The 10,605-nt window shown below is 49.1% G+C and overlaps 1 protein-coding gene across 2 annotated transcripts in view; it reads left to right on the top strand.

The window, feature by feature from the left end:
• The first annotated feature begins 449 nt into the window (after nucleotides 1–449).
• The window catches only part of mfap2 (microfibril associated protein 2), a 35,730-nt gene continuing 25,574 nt past the window's right edge, over nucleotides 450–10,605 (top strand). For both annotated transcript variants that reach the window (XM_067970546.1, XM_067970545.1), the window contains exon 1: nucleotides 450–514. The gene's annotated coding sequence lies outside the window, so the exon portion shown is untranslated. The remainder of the gene's footprint in view (nucleotides 515–10,605) is intronic.

Raw genomic sequence — 10,605 nt, 5'->3', positions numbered from 1 at the left:
GGCTCACACATTAATAATGGCCAGTTAGGTGAGGTACCAGATGATAACCAGCAGCTACAGAACTGCGCCCCAACACTCAGTCAACACCTTCAGGAAAGGAGGGGAGAAAATGGTCAAGGATTAAAAGTGAAGAGACCAGGGGGGAAAGGGTGTGTGGGGTGGGTGTCAGGAACAAGAGAGGAAAGTTCAGCGGTAGTTGTATCCATAAAATAGAAGGAAGACTGTGATGGAGAGAGAGGTCAGAAGGCAGAGGTGGGAAAGGGACCTTGTGGAATGAATGACTGAAATATTCTTGGTGAAACTTACCCTAGTAAGCCGCAAAAGTTATTAAATATTTACTTAATTGCTGACAGCTTGTTAGTTACCCTCATTACTGGAGTAAAATCGCTGCTAATAACCAGGCTTTAAGACCCAGAGGAGTCCGGCTTCAGGGGCAGGAGCTGGTGTGCCATCTGGAGTGTGTTTCAGTCAGACTCACTCGGAGAGCAGTTGGAGAGTTCCACAAGAGGATCTGGTAAGAACACGATCAATATATATTGGATATTGTGTAAGAGAGCAAAGCGCCTGCCTGCCTGACTTCAGACCCGCAAACGCAGACTGATCGCTAACTTCTGACCTTCTCTTTGTACTTTCCTGCAGTCTGTGACATCAAACTCTGACTTTAGATAAAACCTCAAAATCTTCAGCTGAAAGAAGAATTGTGTTTCATATCTGTTTATGTTAAATAATTAGAAACTCTCTGGGAGTTGTACAAATTAACTTTAAACAAAGAGGGGGGGGCAAAATCAGGTTGTCGGAAAGTGTGTTTAGAGTTGGTTTTTGTCCAAATTAGAGATAAGGCTGGAAACACCGTGTGAGGTGAGAACTGCATGTGAAGTATCTGTGCTCTAAATAATTGTCTATCCAACAATATTTCAGCCTGATTCACACAGAGATTCCTTCAGGATAAATTACCTGATGCTGATCCTTGATGTGTAGTTTCATAGTTGAGTGAAACTCTTAACAAAAAAGTTAATTTCAAGACTTGTGCCTGAAAAACAAACTAACTCAGAACCCAAAGCTCTTTGTTCTCCTGGGCTCTGAATCCCGGGGATGTGGAGCTGGAGGTGGGGGAGGTGTGTGTGTGTGGTTGTGTATGGGGGGGGTGGGGGGATGGAGGATACACAGTAATTACACCCAGATGTGCGCTTTAGTAACTGCAGATCTGCCAGCACACAGCAGGGACTCCCGCAGAGAAAGCTGAACTGTGAGGCTTCTAAATGACACGGACCTGGCATGCAGCCTTGAGAGGGCTGGAATCTCATCCAGTGATCTCCCACAGGATAAACTCCATTTTACCAAAGGAGACGCTGCTTCTAAACCATTCCTAATGCACTTTGCCATCACAATGTCAACAACAACTTGTAGTTATACAGAGCCTTTAACGTAGTAAAATGTCCCAAGGCGCTTCACAGGAGCAGAATCAGACAAAAATCGACACCGAGCCAAAGATGGAGACGTTAGGGCAGGTGACCAAAGACCTAGGCTTTAAGGAGCGTCTTAAAGGAGGAGAGCTGGAGAGGCCGAGAGGTTTACAAAGGGAATTCCAGAGCTTAAGGCCTAGATGGATGAAGGCACGGACGCCAATGGTGGGGCGAAGGGAGTGGGGGATCCACAAGAGGCCAGAGTTGGAGGAACTCGGAATTCTCGGAGGGTTGTAGGGCTGGAGGAGGTTACAGAGATAGGGAGGGGCGAGGCCATGGAGGGATTCGAACATGAGGATCGGCTGTGATGACATTGCGTTCCAGACGCCCTTTAGGGGATTGTGCCAATTGGCAGCTTTACAGGTGAATGAGTTAAAGTGGATCTTTGTCTCTCCCTGGAGGTACAGACTTTCACTGGAGTCCAGTTCCACAGGCACCAATTACCCTTAGGTACCTCAACCAAGGTGCTACTTTCTGGTCAGCCTAGACAGTCTGCAGGATATTTGACCATGATGGCTGTCTTCGCCCAGCCCAGTCCTGTCCATGCCCAATGTCCACACTGATGAAATTTCTAGCACTGGTCAGTGATCAGGAGCAGGAACCCTGTCTGATTTTCCTCCTTCTTAACCCAGGGGCACTGAGGCCAATTGTAACATCACAAATGCCACCCTGGTTGTGGTCAGCTCAGTTAGCACAGAACAGGGAGCAAACCAGGGAACTTTGTGATCTGCCCACTTCGGTAACACTTCAGATATGTACCTATCTCCTAAACCATGGGGGAAGGCTCTCAAATGATAAATTCTATCGATACCACACACTAAACGAGGTAAATAATAATTTATAATAAGACAGATAGAGGCTCACTGTACCAAGCAGCATGTTACACGAGGTGACGTATTACACGACGTGGCACGTTACAGGAGGTGGCGCTATGTGTTACGCGAGGTGACATATTACACGAGGTGGCGCGTTACACGAGGTGGCACGTTACAGGAGGTGGTGCTGCATGTTACATGAGGTGACGTATTACACGAGGTGGCGTGTTACAGAAGGTGGCGCGTTACAGGAGGTGCCATATTAACCGAGGTTGTGCGTTACGTGAGGTGAAGCATTACATGAGGTGGTGTTGCACGTTACACGAGATGGCGCGTTACATGAGATGGCGCGTTACATGAGATGGCACGTTAGACAAGGTGGTGCGTTACAGGATGTGGCGTGTTACACAAAGTGGTGCTGCACGTTACGAGGTGGCGCGTTACACGAGGTGGCGCATTACACGAGGTGGCACGTTACAGGAGATGGTGTGTTATACAAAGTGGCGCATTACACAAGGTGGCGTGTTACACAAGGTGGCACGTTACACGAGGTTGCACCCTACTGCTGTGCCTCAGGGCTGCCACGTTTCTTTTGCAGGCAGATGGCGGAGGGTCGCTCTGTATAGTCCCACACTGTGTGTTCATCACTTCTGATACCCCGGTCATGCACAACACAGGAAGCTCTGCCCGGGCTCCTTCTGACCCTTTGCTGTCTTCACTGTGGGGTCCAGCGCAGATTCACTGTTGGCTGCAGTCGTTTGTAAATCCCCCCCCCTTGCTGGGGATCTGTTCCATGGGCTGCCCTCCACCCTCACCTAAATGGTTATTCTTCACGTGTGAGACGAGACACTGAATGTGGTTGGAATTTTTAAGGAGACTCACTGTATTCTGCCTTCGCCCGACTTCCACATACGTGGACTTTCCAGTAGGTGTCACTGAATAATGATCAGGAGCGAGAACCCTGTCTGATCTCTTCAGCCCCACTCCCCTCCCCCCCCCACCCCACTAGGGCCCCAATTGTAGTCCTGGCCGAGGTGAGTGACACTAAACATGTCCTGGGTACCAGACATACCAGTGATTTAGAAAAGCCAAAGTAGGAATCCAGTGCACCAAAAACTGCGAATGCAAGGAAGTGGGGGCTATGTGCACATGATTGGAGAATCAGCCAAGACACACAACCTCCCCCACAGCTGGGTTAACCTGCTGCAGAAGCATAAGCAAAAGCGGTGAGAATCCAAAGCAACCACAATAAATAACCACAGCATAAACTCTCCTGAGTTTAGTATTGTGTTAGATGTGAAGAAGAATGGGAACACAGAAATATTCTAAATCTCAGAAACAGCCAAATAAATTGGCAACATAGATTCATAGAGTGATACAGTACAGAAGGAGGCCATTCTGCCCATCATGCCTGTGCCGGCTCTTTGAAAGAGTTCTCCAATTAATCCCACTCCCCTGCCCTTTCCCCATAGCCCTGCAAATATAAACCTCCGATCCTCAGAGGGAGGAAAAAATCTGAGGCCTGTCTGCATTCAGATTCCATTCAACAACATGTTGCATGCAAATCGCACTCATTATGTTGGAAAGATGTCTCACGCACTTTACACAGAGAAGAAAAATGGACGCCAAGCGGGAAAGAACATGTAGAATGGATTTGGGGACAGGTCGAAGAGAAAAGTGTTTAGTGGGGTTTTGAAAGCAGAAGTGAGGTGGTAAGATGGAGGGATTTTGGGAGGGGACAGGGACATGGTAGCTGGAAGATCAGCTGCCAATGATGGAGCGAAGAGCTCAGAAAGTGTAGACCCCAGTGTCAACCAACAAGAGGACGGGCAAGAGGATAGGCTGAAGGAGATTGCTGAGGAAGGGTAGGTGAGATATTTGAAGGCAAGGACAAGGATCTTGAAGTTGATTGATAGGAGCACAGGGTGCCAGTGGAAACTGTAAGGACTGGGCGGATGGAAGTTCAGAGCTCTGAGTGGGTAAGGAAGGGGCAGAGTCCTGACACAAAAGCAGCGGGAGTGAACCAGTGGGGGCGGAATATTGGACGAGGCCTGGAAATGCTGAGGATTTGCCCCAAGGATGCCTGTTGGAATCTCCTTCTAGGGGCAGGGATGCAGACAGCAGCAAGCAGGCCATTTTGGCCCATTGGAACGGTGCCATTGCCAGCAGTACGCCACAGCTCCCTGCTCTTTCACTGCACTCTTTAATGTATTTCTTCCTGAGGAGTTTCTCTCCCTCTATTGTCCCTCTGTCTGCCCCATAAATGGCCATAATAGGAGGCAGGCCTGCTGAAAGTTCCTGTGGTTTCCACATCCTAAGTGCCCATCAAACTGGACAGCAGAAAGTTACTGGGATCCAGGTCCGTGGGTTGGTGGAAGTGGGGTCCGCGGGAGTCTCCAGGCTTGAGTCATGGCCTGGAAGACCCCAGAATTGTTCCCATGAAATTTTTGAATTCAGCCCTCTCATAAAGGGGCTGATTAGCTGCAGACCGTTGATTTTTAAGTTGGTTACACAGCATCGCCGTGTCCCAACAGCTGTCAAACATTCTATCTTGTACCCCTCTTCCAACAGATGCTCAAGATCATTCTGGCATTTGGTGCCTGCCCGATTTATTGAAATTAGGCGACCGCACACTGACCTTGTATGGTGTGGTGGGCTCAGGAATATGGGTTACTCCAAGGATCTGTTTCCTGCTCCTCCACAGGGTTGGCAACTGAATAGAATTTGAAGAATTACAGCTCCATATTACTGTCCCTTGAAAATATTCACCCATTTCCAGCCCCCACCCACCCCCCCCCACTCTACCCCATGGCTCTCTCTGAAGTTTGATTTAACTCCTAGAGCAGTAGTTTGACCAGGGCCAGGCCATCTCAAACAAGTGCAGGAAGGTGAATCTTGAGGTAGTCTGTCTCGGCATATACCGAGGGGTCTCCAGCTCTGAGCAGATTCAATCCCCCATCCACTGAAGGCTTTCCCCTCACATACACTGCGGGGTCTCCAGTGGTGGTGGGATTCACACACACCCACCAAACTAGTCATGGACTCTCTTTTTTTAAATTTCAAAATATACTTTATTTCACAGAATTTAAAGATACGCACAGTTCAACGTAAATATCACAAGTCCAAACCAGTACAATTCAAACCAAAACTCTACAGATTGTACACAATACGATCCCAATATTACAATTCAAACACAGTATTTCTTATGACTCATGGTGTACAATACAAGGTGGGGTGGCCTTACACGGGGGCCTTTCATCATAGAGCCTTTGCGTAGGTCGCACCTCGACTCACTGCGCCCTCAGCACGTACTCCTGGACCTTGGAGTGTGCCAGTCGGCAACACTCGGTCGTGGTCAGCTCGTTCAGCTGGAAGACCAGCAGGTTTCCGGCGGACCAAAGGGCCTCCTTCACCGAGTTGCTGGTCTTCCAGCCGCCGTTGATATCTGTCTCAGTGTGCGTCCCGGGGGAACAGCCCGTAGAGCACAGCGTCCTGTGTTACCGAACTGTTGGGGATGAACTGGGACAGATACCAACGCATCTCTCTCCACACCCTCTGCGCGAAGGGGCAGTCCATCAGGAGATGGACGACGGTCTCCTCCCCTCCACAGCCTCGAGGTTCCGTGTGTGTTAGAAGGACCGCACTGGGAGGGCCTCTCTCACCACCATCCAGTCTACATCCTGGTGCCTGTTGGTCAGTTCCGGCGATGAGACGTTCTGCCAAATGGCATCGACCGTCTGGTCGGGGAAGAAACCGTGGATCGAGTCCACCCTCTCCGTTCTTTGCAGGACTCTGAGAACGTTTCGTGTCGACCACTGTCTGATGGCCTTGTGGTCGAAGGGGTTCCTCCTCAGGAACTTCTCCATCTTGGATAGGTTTGGGGGAGGTCAAGCTGGACGGGAAGTCCTGCGCCTGCTCGGCCAGCGTGGCCAGGCCTGACCTTCTCAGTGTGTTGGACAGGTAGAAACTCAGCACGCAGTGACACTTGGTGTTTGCGTACTGGGGCTCTACACATATCCTGAGGCAAAGGTGGCCATCAGGATCAGAATGGCGTTGGGGATGCTCTTTCCCCCTTTGTCTGGGGGTTTGTACATGGTGGTCCTGCGGACACGTTCTACCTTGGACCTCCAGACAAAATGGAAGATAGCTCGGGTGACTGTGAAGGCGGAGTTGTGGGGAATGGGCCAGACCCTGGGCCACATAGAGCAACACCGCGAGTACCTCACACCTTATCACCAGTTCCTGCTGGTTATGGAGAGAGATCGCCCCACCCACATACCAAGCTTCTGTTTGGCCTTGGCAATCTGCTCCTCCCAGTTCTTTGTGCAGGCCAGGGGCCCCCTGAACCAGGCCCCCAGCACCTTCAGGTAGTCGGACCTGACGGTGAAGGGGACAAAGGATCAGGCCTCTCACCTGCCAAAGAACATGGCCTCGCTTTTACTTCGGTTCACTCTGGCCTCCGAGGCCAGCTCAAAACGGTCGCAGATGCCCATCACTGTGTGGACCAACTGCTGATCAGAGCAGAACACGATGACATCATCCATGTACAGGGAGGCCTTAACCTGAGAGCCTCCGCTGCCTGGGATCGTCACCCCCTGATACCTGCATCCTTCCTGATGGACGTGGCAAACGGCTCAATACAACATACGAGCAAGACTGCGGAGAGAGGACAGCCCTGCCTGACTCCAGATCTGATCGGAAAGCTCTCTGATTCCCATCCATTGATTAGGACTGCGCTACTGATGTCTGCATAGAGCAGTCAGATCCAATCATGGATTCGCTCCCTGAAACCCATTTTGGAAAGCATGTCCATCATGTACGTCTGGGATATTCTGTCAAAGGCCATCTCCTGGTCCAGGCTGATGAGGCAGGTGTTCACCCCGCTGTCCTGCACGTAGGCTATCGTATCCCTGAGCGGCGCAAGGCTATCAGAGATTTTCCTGCCGGGTACAGCACAGGTCCGATCCGGGTGGATAACCCGCTCCAGGGCAGACTTGAACCTGTTGGCGATGGCCTTAGACAGAATCTTGCAGTCGACATTTAGCAAGGAAATGGGTCGCCAATTTCTGATTTCTTCCCTCTCCACCTTCTGCTTGTAGATGAGGGTGATGATGCCTTTCCTCATGGACTCTGACATGCTGCCTGCCAGAAGCATAACCCCGTGCACTTCCAGCAGGTCTGGGCCTATCCAGTCCCACAGAGCCGAGTACAGCTCAACCAGTAAGCCGTCGCTTCCGGGAGTTCTACTCGAAGGACGGCTTTTGTCAGCTTGTCCAAAGTCAGTGGCCGATCCATGCTGTCCCGCTCGCTGTCCTCTAAGACTTCCGTGATAGAGGACAGGAAGGACTGGGAGGCCGTGCTGTCTGTGGGCTTTGCGTCGTACTGCCCGGCATGCTGATCGGTCTGCGAAGAAGTCAGCGAGCCATCTCCTGTGGGACTGTCTGAGTGTGTGACAGACACATCTCTTTACCAGTGCGATTGGGGGAGGGGATGTCTGGAGCCGAGTATTTAGGTCATTCTGGGTTTCAGCTAACATTTGTGTTTTTGCAAAACTGACGACCAATCCTGAGAACGCGAGGTGGTGAGGGAGCTGCAGTGAGCAGCCAAGAACACTGATATTCCCACCCCTCACTTAACAGCTGGAGATCAGATGCAAAATCGCTAACACCAGGACTACCAAAGAGAATAGGCCCAAACATAGCAGGAGGAATCAGACACCCCAACACAAGCGTGTGCGCGCACACACACACACACACACACATGTGAAAAAAATTAAAACATTGCAAAATATATTTTAAAAAGCCCCTCCCCAAGACTTCTGTTGCAGTGTGGATGGCAGCTGCAACTTGCTAATTTTTTGTGTTTCTGGGAAATAGGACAGACATGAGGCAGGGAGGGTGCTGTCAGTTCACACATGGTCATAACATGGAGGGGCGAGTGGAGCATCAAAACAAGCCCAAAAGCAGCCCAATGGGGTCACTGCTGGTTAAACAAAAAGGGGTCTGTTCCTCCTCGGTAATAACATCGCTCAGTAAATGGGTGTGTGTATGTATTAGTAAGTTGGAGGGGAAGATAGAGAGAGGTTGAGGAAGGGACAAGGAGGGGGATGATGGGAGCGAGAGATGGAGAAACAGAGCAGGAGAGAAAGGAAAGGGACATGGAGTGAGAGATGGGGAGAGAGAGTGAGATAGGAGAAGGGGAGGTAAATAGGAGAGAGAGGGGAAAGGGAGGGAGCAAAAGAAAAGAAAGAACTTGCGGTGTCTTTCACATCCTGTACGTTCCAAATTGCTTCTCAGCAAGGTCCCACAAACAGCAATGAGATAATTGACCGGTTAATCTGTTTTGTAATGTTGGCTGAGGGCTAAGTATTGGCCAGGACAGCAGGAGAACTCAGCTGCTCTTCTTCAAATAATGCCAAGAGATCTTTTACGTCCACCTGAACAGGCAGACGGGGCCTCGGCTTAACTTCTCATCTGAAAGACAGCACCTCCACCAATGCAGAACTCCCTCAGTACTGCACTGGATGTCAGCCTAGATTATGCACTATAGACCTGTATTGGGGCTTGAACCCCTAACCTTTGAGGGGGGTGGAGAAAGAGGAAGGGGAGCAGAGCAAAAGAGAGAGATGTGGGCACAGGCTGCCATACAGTCTGCGCCTCTTAATTTGAAGTTTCTTAATTCAAATTGAGATTGTGCAAAAATGGCTCCTGTGCTAGATGTTTAAAATCTTCACACTCTTCCCTTGAAGAATAATGTGAAGTATTGGAAGGATTTGCAGGCTGATTAATCTCAGGCCACAATGTGGACACTCTTTCCAGCCGATGGGGTCATTAGTCCTATAGGGCAGGAAGGTTTTATGGGCTCCCACAATCCAAATGATGAGGGAGGGCTGCCCACACCCACCGGACAGATTGTTTTTTGGTGAAGCAAGTGCCTGGTGGGGTACTGAGCCACGCAGACCAGGCAAGTCCCAAATTCAATTCCTGTTCTGTGTTGATCCCAGCTGGAGTGGCGTTGGGGGCACTCCGATCAGTCTTGGAAACCCCCCCCCCCCCCACATCTGGGTGGGAAAAATCAGCTGGGGTCCTGCATCTCATCGCTACTCAGTGACTGTGCTGCAAAGTGGGTGGACATCAGGTCAGGACTGGGCTGAGCTGTGACGTACCCCATGGGAAGTAACCTGCAGACACTCACTGTCTATGGTGACACATGAAGGAAGGCCAGTTGGGCGAGGAGCCAAAGGGCTACCTGTGCCTGTAAAACCAGATTACAGCCAGAGTTAGCACCTGCAGGATGGGGGGGGGGAAATGTATATATTATATGTATGTTTGTACGTACTTGTGTATAGAATTTGAGTTTGTATATACATACCATAGAACCATAGATATTTGCAGCACAGATGGGGGCCATTTGGTGAATCTTGCTAGAGCAATCCAAAACCAATTCCACTGTCCTGCTTTCTTCCCATAGCCCTGTATTTCCAATATTTATTTCCTTTTACTTTAAAAGATGTAATATCAGCCTCAACTACTTCATGTGGCAAAACATTCCTTGTTCCAATAACTCTGCCTCAAGAAATTCCTCCTAACCTCTCTCTCTTAGTGATAATTTTAAATTGGTGATCCCTCGTCAATGACTCCCCAACCAGAGAGAACAACCCTTTCCTATTCATCCCTCTGAATTTTAAAAACCTGTACAGTATCTCCTCTTAGTCTTCTTTGCTTCACTAGAAATAGTACCAATATCTCAAGTATCTCCAGTTAACTGCAGTTTCTTGGCCCTGGTATCATCCTGGTGAATCTACACGATTTGCTTTGATGTCCATTCTATTGAGGGGTACCCAAAACTTCATACAGTACTCTAATTGTAGCCTAACCATTCAATTGTACAAACGTATCATTATCTTTTTGCCATCGTATTCGATGCCCCTAATTATAAAACCCAAAATGCTACTGACCTTTTTTATGGGTTTATCTACTTGTACTTGCACTTTCAAGGAATCATCTATATTATACAGTGTGCACTACATGTACATTATGCATGTGCATATATGCATGTGTGTATGTGTTTGTGTGCATGTATCTAAATACGCCAGTATGTGCATGTACGTAAATATATGTTCTTGTGTGTCTATATGTGCATGCGTGTACATGTGTGTATCTAATATATATGTTGTGTGTTTACATGCATGCCTTTGTTTTTATATGTGTGTTTCTGCATATACCTATTTGTGCATTTAAGTATATATGTGTTTGTGTCTATGTGCCTGTATATGTCTGTGTATACATGTGTGTTTGTGTGTGGTTATATATGTAGTGTATTGTATC

The sequence above is a fragment of the Heptranchias perlo genome, chromosome 32 (assembly GCF_035084215.1).
Source record: "Heptranchias perlo isolate sHepPer1 chromosome 32, sHepPer1.hap1, whole genome shotgun sequence".
Classification (NCBI taxonomy): domain Eukaryota; kingdom Metazoa; phylum Chordata; class Chondrichthyes; order Hexanchiformes; family Hexanchidae; genus Heptranchias; species Heptranchias perlo.
Note: the sequence above shows the minus strand (reverse complement) of the source record. Positions and strands in the feature narration are given on the sequence as shown.